The sequence below is a fragment of the Spea bombifrons genome, chromosome 6 (assembly GCF_027358695.1).
Source record: "Spea bombifrons isolate aSpeBom1 chromosome 6, aSpeBom1.2.pri, whole genome shotgun sequence".
Lineage (NCBI taxonomy): Eukaryota > Metazoa > Chordata > Amphibia > Anura > Pelobatidae > Spea > Spea bombifrons.
Genome location: NC_071092.1, coordinates 35,827,806 through 35,849,859, shown reverse-complemented (window position 1 = coordinate 35,849,859; position 22,054 = coordinate 35,827,806). Strand labels below are relative to the sequence as shown.

The 22,054-nt window shown below is 35.7% G+C and overlaps 1 long non-coding RNA gene across 1 annotated transcript in view; it reads right to left on the bottom strand.

Moving 5' to 3' along the window:
* Window positions 1-368: 368 nt before the first annotated feature.
* Window positions 369-22,054, bottom strand: part of LOC128499801 (uncharacterized) — a 49,284-nt gene continuing 27,598 nt past the window's right edge. The window contains exons 2-3 of the long non-coding RNA XR_008354817.1: window positions 1,475-1,563; window positions 369-462 (exon numbers count right to left, since the gene is read on the bottom strand). This is a non-coding gene — a long non-coding RNA (uncharacterized LOC128499801). The remainder of the gene's footprint in view (window positions 463-1,474; window positions 1,564-22,054) is intronic.

The window sequence follows — 22,054 nt, the reverse complement described above, 5'->3', positions numbered from 1 at the left end:
GTGCTCAGCAATGTGAGTAAATCAGTGCAGTTTTATTTCCGCACGAGTGGCGACGTTTCAACCCAACAGGGTTTTTCTCAAGCCATTGGAGGTGCTGTCCGACTGTCTCCTAAGCAGGGAAAGTCACCCAAAATATTACATGACTGATGGCGATGGCAGCCTCCCTGTCTGCAGATAAAAGATGTTTATGGGAACAAAATGCGATAGAAACAGGTTTGTGTCAATGCTACATTCATGTATACGGCCGTATATATGTATGCCTAAAAATTCTGTTCAACTTTAAGTAGATGTATAATATTGAAACCTCCAGTCATTCGTGGTCATTTTATTATGCCAGTACCACCCACTTGCCCAGGCACTGCTTACTTTATTTATGCATCATTGTTGAGATTCCTGCTAGAATATAGTTGTTTCAGCTGCCAAGATTTTTCTGTTCTTGCATACAAGGATTTCTATTGGCATCTAAAAAATTGCAATTACCGTGCGTCATCTCATTAAATATTTGTGATAAGCTAGTTGTAAATAACTTTAAGAATTAACTCATCTTGACATTTATAAGATGTCAATTTTAACTGTAATATCTGTCGATGTCAAGTTTAAGAAACTCAATTTAACGGACTTAAAATAACTCTGTATATGCTGAGTTTATGTTGAACTTTATGGCAGCTTAGAGAAAATGAAGTAAACTAAGTGGAACCGAAAGGAATAATGATTACCCTTACACTGGAAGTGTAATAATTCTAGAGAAAAATGTCTAGAACTTTTCAGATACCTCCAGAGAGAAGGCTTGATATGTTTACAAGCTATAAAGCCTTTTCTCTGATTTTGTAGTCTCTGACTGCACACATCCCAAACCCATTGATGTGTATGACCCAAGCACAGATAGAAAAATGTCACTGTCCCTGAAATTGGAACTGTACATTATTTTGTCTTTGATTAATGTGTCTGTTGTCAAAATGCCATATGAAACAAAGTGTCAGACAAAAAAAGAAGAAAAAGGTAAGTAGATCTCTGTTTTATATAACATTTGTGCTCAATAAAAAGTACCGCAATCATATATTTTTTGGTAATATATTTTAAGAAAACTAAAACACAGAGAAGGGAAAAAATATAACGTATAACGGTAATTTGATACCATGACGGCTTTTTACATGAGGGGTAAAAGTGTATGATACAGGCAATTAGTCTGTTCTTTTTTGATCTTTTTATAATTGTTTTTCTGTTATTAGTTATAAGCCATCCATGTATCTACAATAAATTATTAGCGTATTTTCAGGTTTCCCCTACATATGATTGTTCATGAAGTCATAAACCGAGATGTTTGTGTTTGAGTATTTAAATACTCTTATAGGGGATTTGTTACCATCACAGCTTTAAGTATAAATGAATTCACTTATTGAGACTACATATAGCATGCACTTTTTGTTTGGCAGGCAGTGTAATTGTTTTGAATACATTAAGCTTGAACATTCACCTCGTGGAAGCTGAGCTTTGTCTCTGAGCAGTGGGGCCAGCATTATCCAACCAACGTTCCATCTCCTTACCCATCCTTATAAAGGCTGCCTGGACCAAAAAACAGAAGCTTAATAACAGGGGAGAGATAACATCACAAGGAGGAATAATCCTGCAGATACCGAGAACGGAAAGTGAAGATATCTTTCCCTAAGACAGACACAAGGTGAGTTTTTAATACATCTATATTCCTTATCTTAATGTATGAACACAGTTCCATGAGTTTGTTTAGCGTATAGTACTGTAAAATGTAGCATTTGGCAAAAGTGAAAGATCCATTTTAAGAGGTTCTCCCCAAAAGTTTCTTTTGTACTATGTCTCTAAGCATGTCATTAATGAGGGCTAAGGGAGGCTAAAATGTATACCTGGTTTTTGGTGTGGACTGCCCATATGAGTCGGATTATTCCGAGATGCTCGTGGAAGAATTTCATAAGTCAAAAGCTCTAATGAGATGCCACCATGTAGCTACCACCATATAGGATAAACTTTGTTTGTCATTGTGTATGTGTTTATATGTTTTGCACAAGTTTAAAAGACCAATGGGTTAATACCCTATGTTTACGTCATCTCCACATACTAGGCACTTTGAAGTTCTAAATAAATGTAATAATCTTCTGTTCAGTATACTGAATAGTCTAGTTATACACCACGTGATATCTTAACAGCCTAAGATTTCTTGTATCGTTCAACATAATGTAACACGCTATTTCATTTTTTATGTTTATTTTTTCATCATAATGAACTGTTGTGCATAACTAATGAAAGCAACAGACCCGAGTGCCATAATAAATACTTGCAGGTGTAACAAATAATTTAACATAAGTACGCATTTTAAAAAAGGTAAAAGGCAAAGGATGCAATTATCTTGCAAGAATCATCAGCATAAAATGCTAAAACATTATTAATTACTGTACATATTTGTTCTTGATGGTCATTTAAGTTTAAGATGAGTATCTGTAGCATTTTTATTACCTAATATATAGTCAACCATTTTTGTTAAGAAATACTGAAGCATATCGTAATTTTCAGGAAAGCGGAGAAAATGCGAAGACAATGTTAGCAATTTCGATGATTTTGTAATAATAAAATTTTATTTTGGTTTATATGCCCATCACGGCCTGGATACACCATCTGGCCTTTACCCAGTTGGTCATACTTACGTCATCAGACAGCCAGGGCCGCTCATCATCAACAGGGATGGAATTTCGGCAGACTTTTGACTTTCTAGATTTAAACATTTTTTGTGCTATGGATTATTTAAGTAAAAATAACATAGATATTGCGCTTTTCTAGAATTACTTTTCCACAGGGCAATAATACATTAAATATAGCCCTTATCTATTAACTAATCACAGATAATAATCAATTCCAAAGGTAAGAAACCGGAGAACATTTGTGGGATTGTAGTTTTTGTTACACTGGTAGTTAATGTGGATCTTTCCAAGTGCTATACATATTTTGCACAGATGGCTTGCCTATGCAGATGAAAATGGAAATGAAGGAGACATTGTGAACTGGTTTGTACATCCACCCGCTGCCCCCACCAGACACCAGGTAGTTAGAAGCACTGGTAAGCCAGGGGGGGTGTTATATGGGTGGCATAATGCTTTTCTGGGGGCAGAGTGCCCAGTGATATGCCTTTTAACCCCCTTTATGCCACTCTGCCTCCAGAAATGCCTTATACCCCCTATGTGTGTGCAGCGCTGCGGGGGATCTTAGTCTCATAGTCAGACCTATTTGAGGTCTGATTAGAAGAAGACCTTGTTTATAAGACATTTGCTCTAAAAAAAAACCTTGTCTTATAATCAAGCAAATATGGTATATATATATATATTTATATACACACACATATATATATATATATATATATATATATATACACACATATATAACATGAAAGGAGTAAGAAATCAGTGTGATGTATTTTAAATAAGCACATAATACACATTTTTCAAACTTAACAGCACGCATCATCAGGTAGGAAATTACAGGAGCTCAGCGAGTCAGGTTATATGTGCTTTGTCCTCTGACTGTGACTGGCTCCTGCTTCAGTGGGAGCTGGATGATGATATGTAATAAATGGGTGTTTGTTACTAGTGGTTATACTTGTCAGTGGATGGGTAGGTAATGATTTCTTTCACAAGGCAGGGTCAGAACTGACAGTCTGAGGTCACACTGAGAATAAATTAAGAAGAGTGACAATTTCCCAAGCACACTTTCACAAAATAAGTAGAAATAACTAGTGGTGTATCCATTAATCGTACTTAAGGAGGCTTACACAGGCCTCACACGAAACAGATGGCATGGATAACTTTTGGAGGCACCGATGAAATTGCACTGGTTCTTTAGTGAATAAAGCTGCAAATGTTAAAAATGGTGGGAGAGTATAATGCATGTTCCTTGCACCCACTGCTACTGACCTAAGTCACTTTTCAAAAATCCTACATTTTACATTTTTGTATATTTCATAAACCCACATAATTGCGTTCACAGATTGAGTAATATATATATATATATACAGTGGCGACTCTAGAAACAATATATAGGGGGGGCACACAAGATACCACAGTCAAACTGGGGGGGCATTAATAATTTCCACCATTAAATCATACCGCTGAAAACAAACACACACACACACATATATATATATATATATATATATATATATATATATATATATATATATATATATATATATTGCCAAAAGTAATGTGCTATGGAATGATACTTTTGTTATTGGACAATACAATACTTGATCATTCAACATGGGAAGCCTGAAGCCACAATTTAGTACGACTAATCCTTGAAATCCTTTAAACAACACAATACCTTATCTTTTCCACTAAATGATTTCAGGGCCTAATATTAGTCCCTGCTGCCGATATATATATATAAATATATATATAAATATTAGACCCTGCTGCCGATAGCAGGTATAGATCAACACATTAACATACAAAACCAGCTTTGCATGTATAGATCAATTGAAATTCACTTGTGATCTCAGCACTGAAGGTATATATCAAATAAACAGAATCAGACAAATCCTGTATTTGCAGGTATACAATAATAATATATGAAATGTAGCATTGCAGGTATAGATCAAATCAATACATGGAAAGAGCATTGCAGGTATTAATCAACTGAACAAGACATACAAACCCTGTATTTGCAGGTATACATAAATAATGTATGGAAACATAGCATAGCAGATACGGATCTACAGAAGAACACACAAACCAAGCTTTGCAGGTACAGATCAATTGGAATTCACATAAAAACACGGCATTAAAGGTATATTTAAAACCCCCTAAATTACAGGGATAGATCACAGGTTGCACACCCCAACCACACTGCCCACATAAAACCTGGCCAGCACCCAGATAACACACATAAGATTTGCCATCTTTGTCCCATATACACCCTGCCTGTGCCATCTTGGTCCCCAAGGCTCAAACATCCTGCTGGTGCCATCTTTGCCCTTCCACAATTATATATCTATGATACACACAAACATATTAACTCATGCTCTCCCTCATTCAGACAATTCATCCACACATTAACTCATGCTCTCCCTCATTCAGACAAATCATCCATTTTAAGAAACTACACCCCTTGGAGCTTCAAATGAGGGGCTACATGTATTTCTAGGACAAAAGTTGAGTGCACAAATAATGATGGAATATGTCGCTTTGGCTTGAAAATATGTTTTATCTAACCATAGCGACATGTTCATTTGTGTCTTGCGCACTCCAGGTTTGTACTAGAAACACATGCAGCCCCTCATTTGATGCGCCAAGGGGTGTAGTTTTTGCAAATGTGTACTTTTTGTGCCATAATTTAACTTCCTACATGAGCAGTAATGCCACGTCAAGGCTTCAACCCTAATTACTGATCATTCACACGCCTTTCATATCTCCATTCACTCGCAGAAGCACACACCATACTTTAAATACATTCACTCACAGAAGCACACACCATTCTTTCCCCTTACAATCCCAAAGAAATGATGGTAAAGGGAGAAAAAAAAATCACTTTTACAGCAAAAATAAGTTTTGCAGTAAAAATGCAAGGCGCTGCAGCGATGAGATGGTTACTCACGTACCGCACAGGCTAAATGGCTGATTTTAATAATATTTGCAGTTCATCAGGATTTCAAAAATTGCCTCCCTCTACCGTTGGCTAAATTTAACCCCATGATCAAAGGGATTATAGGATTAAAAATTAGTATCGGCCATTTTTAAAAAGGGAATGTGACTTTTTATAGCTATATGATCGCTGTGGTAACATTGGCTACCACAGTGATCATTTAGCTAGAATACTTAAACTTTTTTTTTTTAAGTTAAACTACTTTATGTTTAAATAATTTAATTTGGGGGTCTCTAGGCAATTTTGATCTTTTTTTATCTGCCTTTAGAGACCCCCAAATCATTTTTTTTTACATTTTTATTTTTTTTTACTTAATATTTTTTATTCTTTTTTTACAATCTATATACCATTGGAAAGGTGAGGCGATTACCTTTCCAACGGTATATGTTGGGGGTATGTAGCTGCTTAGATGCCTGAGATACAGGCATCTAAGCAGCATGCCCCCATACCTCTTTAACTGACAATTGTCAGTTGTTAATAAAGTTGCGCGGTGACGTCATCGCGTCAATGCGCGAGACGTCACCGGGCAGATCGGGTGGCCCCGGTGATGCCCTTCTGTGTGAGGGGCAGATCGCCGGGGTAGGTGGTGATGGAGGTCCACAGACCTCCATCAAGGTAAGATAGTGCTAGTGACGGCATGGTGCCGTCGTTAGCACCTGACTGGGACTGCTAGCGACGGCACCATGCCGTCGTTAGCAGTCAAGGGGTTAAAGTCCCATTGCGGGACTGTCCTGGGTGGTTACAAATTCGGCGGGGGGGCAACAGGGGGGGCAAGGAATAACCTAGGGGGGGCAATTGCCCCCCCTTGCCCCCCTGTAGCGACGCCACTGTATATATATATATTAAAAAAACACCATATGTATATATATCATTGGAGCATCATAGAAGATCATTCTAGCCCTGTTCTCATGTTAATAAATTGATATTCAAGTGCCATGTAAGAAGCTGTGTTTGAGAAAGTAAAATAATACTTCTGTTTCATCAGTGTATCTTTCCTTTTGTCTATTAATTTTACATGGTGATGGAAGCAATCAACATTGATTATATCTCTTCAAATATAAGGTTTCATGTCAACATATTAATCTTTAACAAGCAAATACCATTAACATATTGTCTGATGATGATTTGGTTTGGCTTTCTTTTAATGTGAAGTCAGAGGTTATATTTACAGCATGTTAATATAACAAATGGAAAACAGTGTAGGAGACGATATGAATAAAATAATTATGTGCAGTTTAAACAACGTAGAACTTTATTATGAATATATGTTCACAATCTATCTATCTATCTATCTATCTATCTATCTATCTATCTATCTATCTATCTATCTATCTATCTATCTATCTATCTATCTATCTATGTGTGTAATACTCACCCATGCATCTATATTCTTGAATTACATTTAAGACTTTCTGCTCTTGATGATGTTACCCCTAATATAATTTGTATAATGATATAATAGAACTGCGGTGTCACATATGATCAAGATCCAGGGTTTGTTTTCTTTCACAGATCAAAATTATATTTTCTTTATTTACGGATGCCGTTCTGGCGACTTGATGCATGTGTCTGTTTTTGACAGTTAATAACTAGTCATCATAGATGAATCTTGCACATCTTACATGATGCTAGTGAAGCTGCAATAAAAGTGTCAATTTCAAGCCTTGCGTACAAAGACAGTAATATGGATGTCAGACAAAGATCAGCCTACTGAATGAGAAACAATGCAATGGTTAGAGGTCTGGGACAGGAATACTTGATTTATGAAACAGCACTGTTTTCCAGACATATGCATGAAAGAGGAAACCTCATTTATTAATGGTTAGTTGCAAGATAGACAGCCATTTTAACAGGTCACAAAAAACTATTAAATGGCCACATAAAATGTATTTAAAAATAAAAAATAATGACAACTGCCATGGTTGGAAGATATCTTATTTACTTCTTAATTTGTGATAACCCATGATTTTTTTTTATACTCACAAACCTCTATAGTTTAGACTAAAACTTTTAAACATTACACGATAAGGGAAACTATCCACTTAAGTAAACAAAATCCCACCCTCAAAAAAAAAAATGTTCATTAAGCGAGTCCTTACATCAGGCATTGTTCCTTCACAAAAATTACGGCATGGAAAGATTTGAGTGCCCACATTTGAAATACCCTGGGGTGCCTAGTTTTATAAAATATATGGTTTGATTGGGAAACATTTAATTGGCCAGCTCCAAATAGGACATTGGCACAGAATGACCAGGTGCCAAAATTCAACATTGACAAACTGAAATATACACTTCACAAACGAGGCTTTTTATCCCCAAACAACCTGGCAACCCTATGCATGGGTGTTATCACTGTACGCAGGAGATATAGCTAAACGCATATCGGGGTATATTTTGGCAGTGACATATAACAGGAGCTGTAAATTGATACATGAATGGCAATGTGTGTACAAAAACCCCACAAAAATACTATCACAAGTTTTGACAAAGATTGATGATAAAATTAGTCCATGGGAAGTGTTATAATACCACTGTTTGAAATATGCTGGGGTGTCTAGTTTTCAAAAACATAGTTTATGGGGGTAAATTGAATTTGCTGGCTTAAAGATGTCTGAAGCAGGATGACCAGATTTTTGAATAAATTATTTTGAAATAGCAATAAGCTACTTGCCCTATAACTTGCAAAAAAACATAAAACATTGTGCATTTCTGAGGACAAACATTAAAACCTATATAACTTTTTCCCCTTTAACATTTGTAGATGAGTAAAAGATTTTTCAAATAAAGGTCAGAAAAAGTGTTAATTTAATTTTTCACAATATTTTATTTTCTTTATAGGAAATTCGATGATGTGATCAAAATAATGGTATCTGAGTAAAGCCCTTCTTGTCCTTAAAAGAAACAATATAGAAGAAAATTACAGCTAAAACAGCTAAACACAAGCACCACAGAAACGTTAAATGGGTCATGAAGGGTACAAAAATAAAAAAACAGCCCAGTCCTAACGAATTAATGAAAATTAACAATTATGTTTTGCCAATTTTGATTAAGTTTTGGTTTTGGCAATTTATAAGTACAATGTTGTAATAATAATAATTTTCTGTTTAATGTATTAAGGCATTGTGTTGTGTTATCTATTATTAGAGTTCATTGACAATTGATGCCTGGGATAGAAACTGACTTGGAGACTGCAGGACAAACCCAGAAAGTTCCCAGGTATGGTCATTTGAGAATTTTAGAATCTTCAATAGGGTTTGTATAAGAATAAAGTACATTCCTGCCTTAACCCTATGCCCAAGCTGATGCTGGCATCTGTTGTGGTGTGCCACCTAAAGAAATGCATTCAAGCAATTATTTTATCAGAACATCTAGATTTACAAATGTCATATTAAAGTGAACCATGTTATGCATGGATTGATTAGCACTGTTATCTATAGATATGGTATTTGTAGTCACGGGAGGAGGTACAAGGATATATTGTTTTATTTCTGAGAAATGAGCATTGGATGTATATAGGTGTGGTTAATTGGGTTAAATTAGAGTAGATAGATCAGTTATATGTTGTTAAGCTGCTGTACTGAAATGCTACAAGCATATAGGATTCCTAGATTCCTAATAAGATACAGCATTTCTAATCATGACACATTATTTAACAGTACCTGTCTACAAACATTACACTGAGTTGGAATATTCACTTTTTTGCATAGCCCTACTCTTGTACATTTTTTTTCAGACAAGAAAATCCATAATGATACCAAACTCAGCAATATTTTAACCCAGGTAATGACCCATGTGACGATTAATTTAAATTTTCCAGTAACATTAGTGATTTGTATGCTCTGCTACTTTATGTTTGTAACATTTACATTTGATCATGGAAGTTGTCATTTGTTGCCATGCAGTGTGGTTCATAAACTGCTTTATGAACCATTAAGATTCTAAGGATATTAGAGGAATTTTAGAATGCATTACCAATATCAAGAATGTTTCTCTTACTACGGCTAAGTAAAATACTTTGTTTAACTCATTCCAAGCTCAAATATTTTTTCATGTATGTGATAAGCATTTCAAGTATAGAAAAACACAAGAAATATCTCAAAGCGCTGCAGCTGTATTTCTGTGTTGAATGCATATTTGGCATCGGTTTTGCATGCACTTTTATTGCAAGAAAATTTGTCTCATTTAACTTCTTATCAAACTCTCTAAAAGAAAGGAGCCCTCGTTAATATGCTTCTTGCACATCCTAGATAGAACTGCCATTCTACTCAACAGCAGCCTATCACATGCATGTTTTCAGAATATAATGCACTATTAAATGTTTAAGATGAAAGCCAAATAGTGTTGACCTGACTACTACCTATTTACGGAAATGTAATGTCAGTAACAGGGTCAGAATGGCTACCTGGCAAACCTGACAAATGTTCAATGTGCCAGTACCAAGTGGAATGCAACATACCTTTATTTTTGCTCACGTGGCAACTCCGGTGCTTTAATGGCCATCGTGGGTTAGATTTTTGACTGCACACTTAGGAAAGCTATACATATGGTCCATGATTAACCTTGATCCATATTAAACCAGTGCTGAATTTCTATAACAAAAAGCTATTAAGTCACCAATTCTAGGCCATCCTTCAGTATTGTATAAGCTTTTGTCTTCACTTATTCACTGATGCCTAACTCACAAAGTCTGACACATGCTGAGGAGAACACATGAACCTCTACGGGGTTCACAGGAAAACTTTTGCCAGGTTGCCTCTAAAAGGAAGGTGTTGATCTGATCTGGCAGAACATCAGTCCTAGATGGTTAGGCCAGACTACATAATAATGCATGAAACAAAACCGCCTTAATGGTAATGGTAGGTTGGGCCTGGACAATAACCACTGCTAAGGCCCCTCAAGAGGCCAATGTAATAATCTTGCCCACAAAGGCTTGCTCGACACACACAACCAGCCTTGAAGTGCCAAGGCCCACTTTAAGTCCCACTATGGTGCTGACACTGATTGATAAGCAAGAGTTCAACATAGTGGCCATGCAATGTTAAAGATTTGTTACTGTCCCAAATACTACATTATACACACATATAGACTAAATAAATAAACAATACATAAAATAAACAATGTTTATCTATAAGAAACTCACCATCCATGTCTACCACGGGGAAAGGAAAATTAAATTCTAATATCTGTGGTGGGCAAACAGGACATAACACATAGTACATCACATAACAATTTAGACTTACAGAAACAAAAAGGTATATTACTGGAAGCAAGACACAGCTGAACCTAAACCTAAACTAAATTATGGTTTATTGTAAAAATTGGTCAAACATGCTCTGTCTGTTGAATTGAACTATAATGTGTTCTGGATTGCAGGTTAAAGTCCCATCTTTTTCATTCACTTATCATATTGTCTGCCTGAAATCATGTGCTACCTCTGCATTGGCTGGTCCATTCAATTACATATTTGGCTTACTATGTCCTATTTTCATTGACCAAAGTGCATTTGTATGCAGAGATATCAAGAATGCAATGCCAATACTTAATTAAAAATGAGTCTGCTAATTAGCCAGCTTTAAGGTTGTGTCCAGATAAATCTGGAACAAAATAATACAAGCTAAGGAATGCAAGAAAACAAATATGTAGACATATTTGTAATATTTTTCTCATATTTTGTTCATTAAATATATTTAATTGTAATATATATATATATATATATTAAAACAAAAAAAGTATGAATGAAAATTAACAGTCTCTGTTTTAATGCCCTGATAAGAAAAAACATCTTTCTGCTGTACCTAGTGTCCAACTATTAATGGTCCCTAAATAGTGAAAAGACACTCAAAAAATAAAGATATTGGCCCAATGCCTGGTTTACTGTGAGTATCATAACATCTTCACCAGGGACAGCTACCAAGGCAGTAAAAGTCTCAGATAATCAACCCCTTGTTACAGAACAAAGGGAGAGAAACACCTCCAGATAGATGCAAAAATTGACAAAATTGTAGATTCACAAATAATGGGTTGAATTCAATATTGGAGAAACATCTGCCCCAAGTAATTGAATAGCAACGCATAGACTGAAATTGAAGTGCATGATTTTATACACCTGTTAGCAATGGGTGTGGTAGATACACCTAAACTCAACAAATTGGTTATATAGTGTGTGTATGTACATATATATATTTACAACAGCTTCTCAATCATAATTGTGAACATATTTTTCTACAGCCATCAAGAGAAAATGTTCCGGCAACACTAATTTAAGTACTACAACAAACATGCAAATGAGGTTTCTTAATTATGGTTATTTAATGCTTTCCCTAAACAAAGCTCTTCAATTTCAAACATGTCAAAGAACTGTTCTCATTATCAAGTTTTTTCTATTTGTATATTAATAAGTACAATCAAACTTATTATGGAAATGTCAACCTTTATTAAATTACAAAGTCTGGCAGTTGTGCTGGCAACCGCCTACTGTTGCCAGATAAAATAATTGACATAAAGGAAATAACTGTTTGAGCAGCCAGTGGATTATACATACATTTTAGTTTATTTTTAAACAAACAGAAAGTTTTGTATCTGTTATCAATACACAACAAAAATGATAATGTGTATACTGTACCAATTAAGCACAGTGCTATGGGGGGGGGATTTCAGCCTCTTCTTTGAAATACCTTCTGCGGGTACTGGACCATTGTAGTTGTTCTGTCCATCTAAAGAAGACCACGTTCAGAGATCTTTAATGCTCCTAAAGCATTTCAAAGTGATTTGATTTAATAGCAACATTAATTCAAATTAGGTTCCACCTAATTACCTCTCATGATATCACTGTTTACTTGGAACAATTAAATCTAGTGGGTAAATATAAGTGCAATTTATTTGAAGTGAAATATAGCAAACCTCGCTCAAGCTGCGAAGGATGAAAGACACAAATGATTTTGTAAATAAAATCTAAACAATTGTGGTCTAAGATTACTGAGCTAGTATAGTGCTCAAAACCTGTTGTTTAATATTTTTGCATCTGCTGTCACAGCTTGGTGCTATTTTTGCTTCTCCAAGTCAAATAGACAAGCTGTTTGTATTTAAAGTTGGCTAAAAGCTAATTTATGCACAAATCCAGCGGCGATTGCCTTACTGTCTGTCTGTACGAGCCTCAAAAATAGTTGTGCAACTTATAAAAGAAAAAAATATGGTGAATAGAAAGTTAGTTTGGTTTGTAGATGAGATCGTTTTGATCATGGGGTAGTAATCATTTCAATGGTTTTATTATTATTATTTATTGTTTTATATAGCGCCATCAAATTCCGTAGCGCTGTACAATGGGTTTTATGAGGCTACCCTTTTTGAATTTCCCTGTAAAACAATTTATACCGGGGTTATTCACTGTTCGCACTAATCTCAGGTATGCAAGCCTTGACTTCCCAACTCTAAATCTCTTTAGAGATTTTACATTGAACAGCGCAGGTTGTAAGATGCTATGTGTGGATTGATTCTGACAATGCGAGTATAGCTGCAGCCAAGGTCATGCTATCATTATCTAACAATTACGAGCTGTGTGGAATCAGATTTTAGTGATTAGGAACGTCCATTAAATTCTTACAGTTCAAGTAGAAATGCAGTTATTCCGGTTGTGTTGGGAGGTTTTGTTTAGGAGATGGTCATGGTTGTATACATAGTTATTTTTGCTATTCTCAGTTTCCTCTATTGTAAATATAACTTTTATCTCTTTCCAACCACCAACAGCACCTTACTATATCTGTATTGGTCCCTCATTACTTTCTTCTTCCCTTTTCTCATCCCAGGCATTTTCACCTTCACCACAAGTACTATTCCCATCTTCTCTCACTCTCTCTTCTACTTTTAGCAGCTGAGGATATCTCTCCAAATCCTGGGCCTCTGTTATTTCTCTGTCCCCTTACCTCTGCCACTCAAGGTTCCACAAACCTCAATAATCTCATCCATATACCCTGCCACTCTTCTTGTTTTACTTTTGTTCTCTGGAATGAACGTTCCGTATGTAACACACTAACAGCCATACATGACCACTTCACCTCTAGTTCATTGCACCTTCTGGCTGAAACCTGGCTAACCGCTTGTAATATTGCACAAGTCTACTAGTCATGTCCTGCTTACCCATTTTATAGTGCTGTGGAATATGACCGTGCTATATAAAACAAACAATAATAATAGCTAAAATCTTTGGTTTAGTTAACAGAGAGGCGAAAAAGGAGAGGAGTGACAAGATACCCGATGATGGAGATAAAGATGAACAAAGAGAAATGAGACCTGGGATCTCTTTATTCTGAGACTGTCTAGGTAAAACCATGACAGGCAGCAACCCTATGTGAGGGCCTTGCCTGTAGCTGGGCCCGTAAGTGGGCATTATAAGTTTGTACTTGCTGACTGGGGCCCTATAACATTAATTAGTTACTATCTAAGGCCTGGGCATCTTAGTCCTTTATAGGAATTAAATATAAGGCCATTTGCTTTCTTCATCTTTGTCTGTCTCGGTATCTACCTATCCATCCATCCATCCTTTATAGAGTATACTGGTGCCTGTCAAACTCTATCTGTCAAATGACATGCCATTTATATTGTGTCTGTAGATGTAAATATTTTTTTAAATAATGTGTCTCTGTGTATTAGAATCTATTGCATTATTACTTGCCTAGGGTGGAAACATTCCCAGTTACTCTCCATTAGTAGATACTTTTAAAGTAGGTAATTATGCCATATGTGACATGCAAGGATTGCTACTTGTCATATATTGCCTATAGATTTCTATGCCTTAACCTTTCTTCTTTGGTTCTTTTATGGTATGGGCAGACACTGTTATAGACAGACCAACAAGATCATTTTTAACAGTGCTAGCATTCCTTTAAGCTGTGTTGACAAAATAATTTCCAAAAGGTACTAGAATTTGATATTTGCATGTCTTCTTATGTCTTGGGGGAAGTTGTTTGCTCTGAGCCAATAATAATATAGAGGAAACAGTATCACAAAGCTTTATTATCTCTTAGTCTCTGTCAAATGTAATTGCATAAACATGTCTTGGATGTATTACTAAACAGCCGCAGATCATTTCAAATCAGATGATATTTTGCTTTGCCAGTGGTGGGTGCAAGATACCTGTTTAATGCCACTTACCTGGATAGGACAACTATTAAATTATTAAAAATTGCAAAAATAAAACTAATTGAACTTGATAATTACCAAATGTTTTGGATTTTTATTTCCCAAATAGAAGAATGCTATATATTGTGTTTTCTGAAGAAAACTTATTTATGCCAACTAATAAAGCTTCTATTGACAAGGTATTGTGATGCATGCAACTTTGTTGTTGAGCCACTGAATAAACTCTCAGACTGACCAACTTGATTCATCGGCTCAACTGACATACTGGGCTGCTGTAGGGTTTATCTCTACTGTGCTTGACAGCAGCTTGACAACTGTTGGGTGCAATAACTGCATAGGAGTCTTGAGACCTGTAAGTGTCTCTTCCTTCTTCCACACTGCTAGTGTGTTTTGCTGTCTTTATGTGTTTCTTCTTCTCAAGGCTAAAACCATCCTATTACGTCACTCCACTTTTTCTTATTGTCACCTGAACCTCTTTGGTAAGTTCTACTAAGCCCACGTTGCTCTATTGTTGCACTGTTTATTTGCCTCCATTTGCTGTTCCATTTGCTGTTCCCTATACATCACCCTGTTTACTTGCATTATCATGATCCAGTCCTGGTATTTATGTTTAAGAAGGAGACCTGCCACACAAGTGGCAATAAAGGTAGATTGGAGATACCATCAGGTCTAATGGCCGGTTTGGGTGTGCATCTTTTAAGTCTTGTAAGATATATGTATTATTAGAACATGATGTATATATAAGCACAGATTACACATTACCTACAGCATCCAACTGATGGATCCAGAGGGCAATCCCAGCTAAAAGGCTTCATTATATTTTGGCTGAAAAACAAATATTAGTGTATATTAAAGATCAATGAACATGGTCAATATCACCCAGCACACACAAGCACTCAAAAAAAGAATAGGAGCACAGTAAACACTATCTGTTACCACTTGTGAAACAGCAAATTAAAAAAGCTATAGGCTTATGGCTTATATGTGCCAATTTGTTCTCCAGTGCGATTTTAACATGCATCACTGCAAAATGTTAAAAGAACTAAACCGGCTGAACTTGCCTCCAGACGCACTCTCAACCTAGCTAGCTTAGTGTATAGCCCCTTTGCTGGAAGGCTCCTCCGCTACCTGAGCAGCACGCTCACTCTTATTCCCTGCATGTCCTACAATCTCAGATCCAGCACCAGCCCCTTACTAGTTGTCCCTCATTTTAAAAGCAGGTCAAGATGCCTTCTCCTTCAGAACTTCTCATATGTATAATAGCCTTACAGATTCCATCAAATCATCAAAAAGCCTACAATCCATGAAAATGAGAGTCTCCCAACATCTAAAAACAGAACATACAAATTTCTATTTATTCTGTTCATGTATATTATTGTTTGCCTTTTCCTATTTCTTTTTACTTTTATTTAATCCGTATGTAAAACCCCGGGACATACTTAAAAATTTGAGTTCCTGGTAAAACACTTTCTAAAGAAAATACATTTTCATGGAATGTACAATAGTGCATGTGTGAAATCATTACTTACTTTTGTGTGGCATGTAAACCAGATGTGCCATATAAGCACACTAGTGAGCAGTTGTATAAAACATTGGACATGCCTGGTATTATATAATTACAGATGTATTTAGCAGAAAATGTCATTAATGCCAGCTCAAAGACCCCACTTGTGCACCAAGAAGTCTTGAGGCTCATGTATATCTGGATTCCGCAGCACTGCAGGAACTTCTGACCATAACTACCTAATGAAAAATTCTAATGATGCAGATAAATTAAGATAAGACTATCACTCATTTTGAATGACTTTTCCACTCCTGTGATCTTTTTTCCTTGATTGGAAAATATGTCATTTTATCATGGACATCTTCATCATTTAAGTTAGTGCAGAATTAGTATTAGCAATATGATGTCCATCTATTTTATTTATGCATACATTTAAACTTTGCTAATGTCATTGAGAATTGTGTGTAACCTAAATGTTATTGCAAAAGGTATCTTGACTTATGAATGTAAATCAGATAACTATAATATTTGCATTAAAATTTGACTTGGGCTCTTCACGTCTCTTAACCTTTCCTAAAAAAACTTAGTCATGACAGGAGCACTGGTTGATAATCACAGTTAAAATGCTTGCCAGAAATATCTAGCACATGCTGAGAAAATTGTCTTTAAAGGTTAACACAGAAAGGCTTAAGCTTAAAATGTCAAAGGACGGCCTTTTTTGTATTATTTCAACAGCTCTTTTAATTTAACTTTTTTGCATAAGGTTTTTTTCATTGCAAAAACATCTGTATGTAAAAATGGAAATTGTTAACCCTTCAAGCATCCAATGGACTATAAAGCCTCTAAAATGCACTGTACAGCCTCCTAGCATCGAAAGTTTTTATAATGTGTATCTAGACCAGAAATGCTAAATGGAGAGTGTTTCAGTTTGTGTATTGTAGTAATGTTAAAATTCAGAATTTTTATTCCATAACCCTAAAAGATTTTATTGATTGTGATTCCCTTCATGTGTGAATGCTTTTATAGTTGGTACCGTGCTGTTCAATAAGGTTCTAGCCTAAAGCCCCACGTCTTTTCGAAACAAAGCAACGCCTCTGAAATATAAATAAGTTATATCCCTTTTTGCTTCCTAACCCACTTTTTATGGGTTCCTTCACTTATATATAAATGTATATAATTAGCAGTGACTATAACATATGATGTTATAGCACGAGTTCCAGCAACTATTTCATGCTTTTTAAATCAGTACAGGACAGAAACCATACTTACCCACCATTGCTTTTTAGGTGGTACTGTTCTGGCATCCAACATACAATGGATGAATATAACTTCTACCTAGTTAATGCTGTTTTATTAACAGGTAGAGGAAGGAGAAAGACATTAGTGACATCCTCCAACAAATGGTAAATGTGTTTTTTTCATGATGAGCAGGAGCTATTAATGAACTCCATATCACATAGACTTGTACATTCCGATTCAAACAAATGACAATTTTGACAAAATGTCCCGATTTTGTCAATGCGTTAGAATCTCCGGAAATGAGAAGGGCCCCCCAACGAAACAAATGAATATAAAGCATAGGTTAAGTTGATGTTTTGGTCGTTGTATTGTGAATGTGTGTTATTATATTGTTATAAGATATGAATAAAAGAAAAATAAAAAAAAATAAAAAAATAAAAAAAAGAATATAAAGCATAGGACTCAGAATTTTTTGTTTAGATTTTTTTGGTTCTGCTCTCTCTTACACTCTTTCACACCCTCATTCACAGTATTTCACACTCTCATGCCGAAACAAATGAATATAAAGCAGAGAGCTCAGAATTTTTTGTTTAGATTTTTTTGGTTCTGCTCTCTCTTACACTCTTTCACACCCTCATTCACATTATTTCACACTTTTCTGTTGATTGCTTCCGTGTCCCTCTCCCCTTGCTGAGCAACTCCACTTCTTCTCTTGTATTTTCTTGTTCTTCTGTCTTCTTTCTTCAGTGCTCTCTTTGCCCACTGCTCCTTGTTTCTCTTTTTTTTTTGTCCACTTCTCCGTGGACATGGCCTCTCTATGAATTCTTGCAAAAGGGTGGAAACTCCTGGCACATCCTTTCTCCTGTTCCTCCCATCAAAGAAGAGGGTGTGTCTGGAAGCTCTCTGCCCTTTAGTGGAAGTTCAGAATACATAAGAACAAGAAGGTAGAAGGTAGGGAGCCTTTCAGAGAGAGTGAATGAGAGCGTTAAAGAATGTGAATGAGGAAACGTGTGAGGGAGAAAAGCGTGAAGGAGAATGTCTGAATGAGCATGAGAGAGTGAATGAGGGTGAGTGACAACGAATTTTGTTTCCAAATGTAAAATGCCCTCTTTTTTTTTTCGTCCAAAAGAGAGAAGAGAAAGAACAGGAAATGAACGTTATTGTCTAAAAATGAATAGACAAAATCCAAAAACTTTGGTCCATTTTCAGAAGTCTAATATCCCATCATAACATTTATTTTCATATATATAAACTGAACTGTAAAGGAGCTGGGGGTGAAGGAAAGTGTGCGAATAAACATATAACAATATAGTTTTATTATATTGGTATGCATTTTTAGTTGTAATTGAGGGCATACTAGATAGAAATCAACCCGCATGAATATGACTTAAGATTTCAAGTTACAAGGACTCATATTTACTTGCAAACAACCCTTTCAATGATTCTTCAATAATTTCTATTATGGCTGACTTTGGCTATTGTTTTGGTCTATTAATATTTTGGCTTTGACTTTGGGCTGCTATTTTGAGCACTGGATTTCTTTTTACTTGGGTTTATAACAAGATTATGTGCCATTTTTAACATGAGTTGAAACTGTTCATTTCTTATTAATGCCAAGACAACTGTCTAAAACACTAACATTATAACAATGAATTGCTGAACAATATTGAATGCTAACTAGTACAGCAGAATTATTTTATTACTATTGTAATTAATGTTATTGATGTTTTTGCTTTCTGTTCTGCATTAATGTTTGGCTGAAATAAATGCATGCATAATTATAAAAAAAACATATTTTATTAAGCCACTGATTTGTATTGAGGTGTATATTTGAGGAAAATAATTATTCCAATTCAAATATCCCTCTAAGTTCATTAACACTACATGGGGATGTGACCTTCAAATGTCTTTTCTTCCAATAAATTTCACATATTTTTATAACAATGTTAGAAGTCCCCCTGGATCTGGACTCTGTTCTCTTGCATGGACTAAACAACCTGGTTAATAACAAAGCTTTTTTCCCAGACTTGTTAAACCATGCTACTGAGTGACCATTGTCATCATTCTTTGTTGAGAGTCATGGGTGTTTTAGTCCACCAACGCACATCTGCCAGTTTTCTTACTTAAAATATTTAAAATTAATGCCATTAATCCCAAAGCTAAACAAACCTATATTATCATATGAATTTGTGGCTAATGAGCACCCAATTTAGTGCCTGGAATAATTGTATATTTTTTGTTTTATTTCAAACAAACTGCATTTATTTTATTGGGAGGGGTGATAGAGTAAGGCCCCTATGATGTCATGTATCTTGTTTCCTACAGATAAGCAGGGATTTTTTCCCTTGCTTTCTGAGCAGCTGGTATGGATCTCAACAAGCCCTGATCTCAACATCATCTGAGTCACCAGAGTAGGTCTGGGATTATATAATGCAACGAAGGCTGTCTAAATACACAGAAAAACTGTAGTTAGTTCTCCTGCCTACCTGTTCACTCACTTTGCATTTTGTTTAATTCTAAAAATAAACTAACATGAATATTTTTGAAAGCATTCTTACTTTACAGCTTTTTGTTTACACCTGCCTAAAACTTTTGCACAGTACTGTAAAAGATCTACACGATCTGAAATGTTGTAATGGAAACAATGATGCAATCCATTGTTAAAAGTTAACATTTACAGGTATGTCTCTTAAAATCTCTTAAGCACTGAATTCAAGATTGATTTTTGGATTTACTATCCCATAAATGGCACAGCTGATTGTACATTTTGCTGGATTTAATTATTGAAGATAATATCTATCAATTCATTTTAAACAACACATACGGAAATGGGAAAATGTGGGAAACAGCTCTGGCAATTTGAAAAAGCTATAACCCAGCTATCAGCCTACACGCATAAAAAGAGATTTCAGATGACCTGCTTTTTTGTTTTGTGCTACATTAGATATTTAAGCATTTATTTACTTATGTTACACAAGAGAATCATTTCCATTCATGTTATCGTTTCCAAGGTTGGCCCAATTTCTGTGTTCTGCTCAATTACCAGGCACCACGATCTGTTCCACTCTATTCCCCATGTTTCTTCCAAGCATCCCTAGAGCTTACAACATAAATGCAACTTCCAGCTGGTACTGTAAGTGTTTGACATTATATGGTAAGAATTAGGCTTATATTTTCCAAACCCTTAAGAAAAGAAGGGTTTACTTGACATCCAATGTGTTATTTTGAAAATCAGGTAAAGATATAAAGGCATGTTTTAGTGTTTTATGAGCCTTGATCTAGATTTGTTTGCTAAAGATTGCTCTGGATAACTCTTGTAGTGTAGTTTATAATACAGTTGCCTACTGCTGGCAGAAAAAAAATCTATGAAAAATGGTACAGCTTGTGGTTTTGTTACACAGTACCTCTCAACAGGCATTAAACATTGAAGTATATAAAAACTCAGCAACAGCCTATTTTTTCCCTGTTAGTTATAATTATGTTTAACATCATTAAATGCAACCCATAGATAAGTAAAACAACTTAATTGTAGTTTTACGTAAATGTTAAGATCCAAGAAAGCAGCCAAAAGTAACAATTGACATACGAAACAAATGTGTTGTGGAATTCTAAAAGCAAAAATTAGTTTATGTACTATTATACTCTTACTAATATTATAAATCCCAACAAAACTGTGCAACCTTATACAAAAGCAAGTACAAAGTAACCACTTTTTTCTGAAACCGCAATTGTAATCATACATATTATACAATCAACGACCACTTTCTTCATTCAGCTGGTGTTGCTGCAATGCCTCGACAATGTGGCATTTTGCAACACCCCAGAAAAATGCAGGGGCCTGTTCAACTGCTCCTGGAGGCGATCGTATTCACCATATTAAAATGCTGCATGCCTTTCAAAGATGACGCCACCGGGGGCTAAACAAAGTGCTTTGGAGGCAATCAACAATCGCCTCCAAAGCTCAGCCAGGATTGCTTAAGTGCCTTGATATTGAGGAATTCAGCAACACCAAAAAAAAAAAAATCATGGGCCCCATATGATCCTTCCTATTAACATTAAAATAAACATTTAGTAAAATAAAATTAAAAAAAGATTAAAAACTTGAAGAGAGAGGTGCATTATCCTGCTGGAAGTAGCCATCAGAAGATGAGTACCCTGTGGTCATAAAGGGATAGACATGGTCAGCAACAATACTCAGGTAGGCTGTCGCATTTAAACAATTCTCAGCGTGCCAAGAAAATGCTCCCGACACCATTACACCACCACCAGCAGCCTGAACCGTTGCTACAAGGCAGGATGGATCCATGGTGGTTATTTGAGTTACTGTTGACTTTCTGTCATCTCGAACCAGTCTGTCCATTCTCCTCTGACAGCAACAAGGCATTTTCATCCACACAACTGCCACTAACTGGATATTTTCTCTTTTTTGGTCCATTCTCTGTAAGCCCTAGAGATGGTTCCGCGTGAAAATCCCAGTAGATCAGTAGTTTCTGAAACACTCAGATCAGCCTGTCT